Source organism: Tachypleus tridentatus, chromosome 13 (genome assembly GCF_004210375.1).
Source record: "Tachypleus tridentatus isolate NWPU-2018 chromosome 13, ASM421037v1, whole genome shotgun sequence".
In the NCBI taxonomy this organism is placed as follows: domain Eukaryota; kingdom Metazoa; phylum Arthropoda; class Merostomata; order Xiphosura; family Limulidae; genus Tachypleus; species Tachypleus tridentatus.
The window spans coordinates 49,606,969-49,615,193 of record NC_134837.1 but is presented as its reverse complement, the minus strand read 5'-3'; positions in this window follow the sequence as shown (position 1 = coordinate 49,615,193).

Below are 8,225 nucleotides of genomic sequence, written 5' to 3'. Positions count from 1 at the left end.
AACGTTTGCAATTTATTTATTATTATTACATACTACAACACCAAATATTTGGATTTTTTATAACTGCTTCTTCTTCATTTTTTAATATCACCAAGCGCTGATATTTACATAGAAAAGACATTTCTAGTTAATTTTCTCTCCTTCTCTCTCTTTTTTTTTAGAGTATTCACACATGATTTTCAATATTTGCTAAATTGAACAATGAATCCCCGTCACACCAAACATGCTCGCCCTTTCAGATGGGAGGGTTATAATGTACGACCAGCTCCACTATTTGTTGGTAAAATAGTAGCCCAAGAGTTGGCGGTGGGTGGTAATGACTAGATGTCTTCCCTCTAGTCTTACACTGCTAAATTAGCGACGGTTAGCGCAGATAGCCCTCGTGTAGCCTCATGCGAAATTCGAAACAAATCAAACCCAGAGCCGTACCGCTATGCTGGAGTGCGAGTAACCTGAGCAACCGTCGTTATATAATTTGTGGTGATGTGTTTGGATGCAAAAGCTAGTCAGCAAATTATCCACGCTCTGTCTAATACAATGAATCAAACTGTGGATCAAGCCTGTAGGGCTTTGACCCTCCACTACGGAGAAAACCATACGCTCTTGGAGGGAGAATGAAGAAAAAAAGAAAAAGACAGGGGATGGAAAAAAGGAAAATGCAAGAAGAAAAAGAAAAAAGGAAATAAAATAGGGAAGAAATATGGATCGGATAGAGAAACACATATTCCAACCTCTTATGCAAGAGACGCCATCTTCTTTCCCACTGTTCAAGCTTTTAAAGAGCAAATTTAATTTCGTTTCGATGAAAATGATCAAAATATACTTCACCTTATAGTTTTGCTGATCTAACTCAGCTGTCTTTAATCCGAATGGTAACAAACTAAAAATTTAGGTGAAGCTGTAGTAACAATGTCAGACAGACAGCTCACTTGACTTTTTGTGTATGCCTACACAATTTTTTCGTTACACTTGAGCGGTTTTTTTTTTAAATATATTTGCACATGTGATTTATATTTACCTCAAATAAAACTGCTAAGTGTGGGTTTTAAAGATCTTTCAGTGTAACAAATTTGAAAAAAAAAATCCATAAAAGTTAAGTATGTTTTACTATCAAATAAAGTGGTGCAAAAAAAGAGGCGGGGGAAGAAACTGAATCAAAACTGGAGATGTTATTTCTCAGGTATTTCTTAATAAATTGTCAGTAAAAGTCCAGTAGAACATATACATTGAAAATATGTGGTAGTTTGGATTTGTTTTAGAGCAAAGCTACGTTTGAATAACTGCTGTTTTCGCCGCGGATATTAGAGAATAACAGACGCTTTCGTAAAATAATATATATATATATACATGGTTATTAAAGTACAGAACACAATATATGTAAATCTTATTGTTGTAAAATACATTTTTTTGTTTGTTAGCTGTGAAGAGATGCAGTTTGTAAGTGATGACGTTAAGTAGGCCGTTTAGAAAATTTTGAGATTTGTCTTGTTTGTTTTAGTACACTCGAACGTATATTATAAATAAAAGGCGACTGTGGAGTGTGATGAGTAATTTCAGTAGAACATATACATTGAAAATATGTGGTAGTTTCGATAAATATGTTTGTATTATTCTCTCAGATTTAGAGTCAAAGCTACGTTTGAATAACTGCTGTTTTCGTCAATTCTCCTGATGTACTAGGATATTAGAGAATAACAGACTTAGTAGTATCCCAATAATTTCTATTTCGTAAAATAGCAAATACAAAGGAGAAAACCTCTATATATATATATATACTATAGAACACTAAATGGAAATTTAGAAAACACGTTTATCCTTAAATTTTATTTTACTAATCTATATGTTATTAAAGTACAGAACACATATATATGTAAGTAAATTCTAGACTGATTTCCTTTGTTGTAAAATCACATTAGGCGTTATATAATGAAATCAATATTTGTTTATAGCTGTGTCATAAGAAATTAATCTAGCATGCAGTTTGTATAGGACTAGCTAATGACGAAACCACTCTTTTAAAAGTCATTGGACAACTTCACTTCATTTTCCTTTATGTCAGATATGTGTGTATATATATATAAATGTATACGTATATTTCTTCCTAGAGTCATGTCACAAATTACTTTTATTGTGTCTTGAGTTAAAATACTATTATTACTTTTAAAGCTCGTTGCAAACACTTTCATGAATAAAACTTATGAACAATAAAACTATGTAATAAAATTTTTACTTTTTTTGTTGGTGGACAGAAAATGTTATTTCCCAATTGCTTATGCCTAAAGTAAATGGAAAAGACCTATTTTTTCTTCAAATTTTGCTTTTGTGACCTGGGTAATGAAATTTTCAAATTTGCCCATTTTCCAGAACATTCCAAGTATATTCAGTGCTGAGTAGCTGACAGAAAATTTTCATGAACCTTTTAAAATTTTCTAGAACTTTCCATAGTAATATATATACAGGGGCTCACCACTTCACTTAAGTTCTAGCTGTCTAAGTAAACACACAGACCTATCCAAGGAGGCTTTACCAAGTTTCCCTGTTATTTTTACCTTTGGGACAGCAGGGACACCGCAGCACACTACAACAGGAAGCACTGGCCACAACGGACAGAGTTCTCTATGGGAAGGCACAATGCCAAGTGTGAGCCACTAGTGGGCCTCCAGAAGGTGTTGTTCCCACCATTGCACATAAAATTGGGTCTTATGAAACAATTTGTCACGGCTCTTGATAAGGAGTCTGCAGCTTTCAAGTACCTTCGAGACTTCTTCCCTAAGCTGTCTGCAGCAAAGGTCAAAGCTGGTGTTTTCGTTGGACCACAAATAAAGAAGATCCTGGAGTGCACAGAATTCGCCATGAAACTCAGTAGGAAGGAAGAAAAAGTTCGAGGCAACTTTGTCGCAGTGTTTTGGAGCTTCTTGGACAATCACAAGGCCGAAAATTATGTGAAACTAGTTGAGGCTCTGGTGAAGAACAACGGCAAAATGGGATGCAGGATGTCTCTGAAAGTCCATATCCTTGACGCTCATCTTGATAAATTTAAGGAGAACATGGGAGCATACTCAGAGGAGCAAGGCGAGCGCTTCCATCAAGATATATTGGACTTTGAACGCCGCTATCAAGGAGCGTATAACGATGGGAGACTATATTTGGGGACTGATACGTGAAAGTAATTTACATTACAGTCGCAAATCTCGAAAAACTACTCACTTCTACACATTTTTGTATAACTTTAGTATAAATACATATAAATCTTGATTCATATGTTGTTTTATTCAGACCTTATGTAAATGAAAATGTGCATATTTGCCAGTTTTTACGTAGAAAATAGGTTAATTTCTAAATTTCATTATACAGATCTCAAAACCAAAGTTTGAAGGGAATAATAGCCATTTTCTGCACTTTTATGACATAAGCAATTAAGAAATAACACATACTATCCAGGAACAAAATTTATGTCACATAATGCAACATAAATAAGTTCTGATATAAATAATTGATTGATGTTGTTATTATGCTTTAAGCACAAAGTTATACAATGGTCATCCAAAAGGGACATAGTGTAAATGCAATGTCTTTTTTCACTGAAAACGGTTGCTTTTACCCCAGTGATGTCAGAACATATTTGTTTCTAAAGATAGTTAATATAAAGTCCATATTATCCATATTATGTATTATGAAATAATACATGTGCAGCAACTTTGGCCAGATCCCTAAAATGCTACCTTCTTGCAACAATCATTGTTCAACAAACACAGCCATATCATATACAAGTACGTCCTTAACTGTTGTCTGGATGTTGTTGAGAAAGAAACTGGGTCCAATGAGGAAATACTGAGAACTGCAACAGACACCTTATACTAACAATTAAAATTATTAAACTACTTAAGAAGCAGCAGTTAAAGTTCCTAATCTTGAAAGTTTCATAACCTCTCTCTTACAACTCCACTCTGCCTTCTGATACAAGTTAACATATGCAGTATTTGAAAAATCTCATATTTCCTTTCTTTATTAATGTAAATAGGTAAACAGGTTTCCTAAATGTTTTCAGATACATCCAGTTTCAGAGCAGATTTATGTAACATTCATGCGAAAAACAGTTTACCCAAAGAATATTGCAGAGTAGATTGGTAGGAGGAATTTAGGTTTGGGGCCGTGGGATTTATTGTTGATTTTTCTGATTTTGCTAACATGCATGTTGGTCTTTGCTTGATCTCTTTGGTATAATAGTTCAAAAATGCTTTTACTTATTTTGACTAAGAAGTAGAATTTGCCAATAGAGAGAGATGTTTCCATGAAATAGACCTCAAATTCAGGAGAATACTTTTCCTGAACATATGATGTATTATGCTGCAAAGGCCCCTAACATCTATCAGCCTGCAGCTTAAGATAACCAGTAGATCAAAAAATATCCTAAAATATCAATCTTGGCAAAAGTGAATCAAGGATGTTTGAATATCACTGAGGTGGAATAGCACCTAGCATGTCTGAGACCATTTTAAAAGGTCTATGCAGAGTCCCATGCTGTTGTTACCCAGAGTGTCACAGTACCAGCTCTATTCAAAAGCATTCAACTAGCTGAGACATTTTGCTAATGGCATCCACTAATCAGAGCTGTCTTCTCGTCAAGTAACATTGCAAAAACCCATGGCTAAAGACTGTGAGCCATGAAACAAGAAGCCTCTAAGAGGTTGAAGGTATCCTACAACAACGAAAATAACTCATGACGACATATGAGTGTCATGAAGGGTTGTATAATAAATTGCAATGAACAACTTGTTGCCCATCTAGCCTGGATCAGGAACCATTTACGTGTCCAAGTGTCAGAATTCCTAAGTACATCTATCACCTGCACCTGCGAAATTAATAACATCTTAGACAGGTATTGGGTAAAACCTGCAAGGACGAGGCTTTGCCTCATTCATAGGGACCTATTATATGAGGTAAAGCAGATTTTGTCCCTGATTTCTAAAGGAGAAGCAAAAGAAGGCCTGGACACGTTTCTAAAGCACTTTGGAATGGCCTGACTTAGAAGCAGGTACCACAGATTGCATGTTAAAGATCTACCCTTTAATGCAAAAAAAAAAAAAAAAAAAGAACAGGGAGACGTCCTTGTCGACAAGTATATCGAGAAAGTTCCTGGTAAAGCCATAAATCACTACCATCGTGTGAGAAATGTCTACACCACCACAGAGGCAGTTCACATTGTACTGCTGTATAAAATAGTAACTTTATGAGAGAGGAAAACAGTTATTGTTACAGGTGTAGTAGTTACATCTTACTTGGGCTCCTTTACGGTGCCAACCTAGAATTATTTCGAGGATTCATTAGCTAGTCACACAACCCAATGCTGATCCTCCTATCTTGTACCGCCAAAAGGAAACAGATAGAAGCCAAACTCGTTTAAGTTAAGAGATAGCCACAAATACTTGTCACTGTTGCTTAGGTGAAAGGATTATTACTCTACATGTTTACAACCGTTCCACATCTAGTTTACAAGGACGTCATTACTATTGGCAGAATACCTGCATGAAAACTTAGAAAAATTAACCGAATATAATTTGCTTCATATATATTACAAATTATTAACGGAATGTGTAATTATCAGTTACTCGCAGCATGGGTTTTCGCATTACACGATTTGATTATGTGTTGTTTTTCTTTGTTGTTGTTGTTGAATTTCGCTCAAAGCTACTCAAGTGTTAACTTTACCACTTGTTTCTAGTTGATAGACTAGAAGAAGGCATCTAGTCAACACTTTGGTTACAGTTTACTAAAGAACAATGTGATAAACAGTTACTCAATAACATCCTCACAACGAAAATGGTGAGCTTGTTCGATGACAGGTTTTGATCCTGTCACCCTCAATGTACAAGTATCACAACTTTAGTCTGTCACTTACTCATCAACGAAACGCTTTTAATTAGAAGAAAAACTTTATTTCAACTGTGTTAGAGTATCTTCAATGTATGTTTATTTATTTTTTTGCAAGATTGCACAATTCTATTGTGATATGGAACTAAAATTAAATCTTAAATTTCTTGTGAACAGATCTTCTGTGGCTCAGCGATAAGCTTAAAAGGGGTTTCCATAGCTTAATAGGTAGAACACAGATAACCCATTGTTTAGTTTTTTGCTTAACAACAAACAAATATTGTGAATAAAATTCAGTAAAACCCGTTTAAGGCGGAATCGCACGGAACCGAGTAAAATTTCCGGCTTAAGCAGGGTTTCTGGCTTAGATATAGTGAACATGCATTTCCTTAATTATATGTAATTTTTGAGCGGAACTTTATACTTGCTGAAATCAAGGGAAGTAAGACGTTTGTGAATAAAGTTATTATACTGTTTGTGCTATATTTATTAGAACAAGAAAAAATAGATATTCAAAATATACATAAGTACACAAAATCTTAATCACAATTTCAAGTGTTTCCTTTTTTAATAGGCTTTTTCATGCGGTTAAAAGAGAACGCCAATTCTACAGCCTTTTCATGAAGTTCATTTTTCCCCCTTTATTTCTGCATACAATTTGATAGCGTTAATATAACTTAACACTTACGATAAAGTAGGAATTTCTATTTCTTCACTATCTTTTCCATTTTGTTCATCTTCTGAATCTCTTACACTGTTACCATCTTACGATTCTATTATAGAGCTTAACTCAATTTCATCAGTTTCTGTTAAACATTATTGTCAACGTTCACGAAACTTTCTCAATCAGAGTTTGGATTTCATTAGAATCGTAATAACAAATAACTTCTTCACAATCTCCGCCATTATCAAGAATAAATCCACAGTTACGAAAGCACTTTATTACGCATTTAATTGAATAACTTAAAAATGCAATTGCATCTAACATATCAGTTTTTATGGTTATTTCAGATGCTCTCTTACAGTTATCCATGTTTGCAATAATATGCTGAAGCATCAGTTTCCTGTATTTCAATTTTCTACACTGTATAATCGTATTATCTAGTGGCTGTAGAACTGATGTTGTACATGGAGGTAGAAAGACTAAACGAACATTTGAAAGTTGAACTTTTAAATGACAAGTTGCATTATCTAGAAAAAGTAGAATATTCCTATTTTCTTGTTCCATTCTTTTGTTTAATTTGTTCAAAAATTCATTGAATTCCTTTATTATTCGCTTTTCATTCCACAGGAAGTCGATTCTTTCTTAAATTTTTGAAATAGCGCGAATTTTCACTTTTACCTACTACCCATGGTAAATTTTCCCTAAATTTTAAAATTAAGGAAGATAACAATTTATTTTTTCGTGAGAATTATTTAAGGAATAGAATTTTGCACTTAAAAGATAAATATATTTCTACAAATCATGAATCTAATTTAACTGCAAAAATAATGACGGCAGAAAAAAGAACAGAATACATTTAACCAATACTTACTTAACAAAATGTCCGATAATTTACTAATATTTAAATAAATTATCAATAAACAAGAATTTATTAATATTTAAAGAACTTATTAATTAAATAATAAATTAATATTTAATTAAAAACATTTTTCCGCCATACTCAGGTTCGAGTCCTACTTATTGATAGATGAAGTAAGTGAATGATCGTTTTCCGTCCGCGTTACGCAGGTTCCGCCATATAGAGGGCTTTTTAAAGAGAAATCTTAAGATAATGCTGCCAAATTTTGATGTTTCTGACTTGTATAGGTTTCCGGCTTAGACAGGTTTTACTGTAAAAATTCAAGTAGAGCAGGTAATGTGTTTGTAGACAAAATGTGTTTTAGTTTCAGAATTTTATAATTTCCATTAATCAAAACACAACAGTTTCAATGTTTGAGTTATACTATCGATGAGCGAAAATTTATGTGTTTTGGATATTCGTACAAAACTGCATAAGGGCTGTTTGCATAGTTTTCCACAATTTTTAATTGTTGGAAAGCTAGTTAACAGTATCCCTGGTCATCTCTTACGTTACACTAATTGAATAGTGGGATTTGATCATCATTCTAATAATGTACTTAAGGTTCCAAAGTGCACAGAATTATTTTGTGGCAAGGGACCTGAGTTTTGAGCCTTTCAATTTACAGACGGGTGAGCTAACCAATAAGCCACTCCTGGTTCAGAGCAGAAATAAACTTTTATTTAAGAACTGAGATCTATTTATGACGTCTCCTAGTAATTCAACAGTTAAGCTTAAAGGTTTAAAACACAAAATTTAGAGTTCAATCCCTAAGGTTGACAAAACACAAAT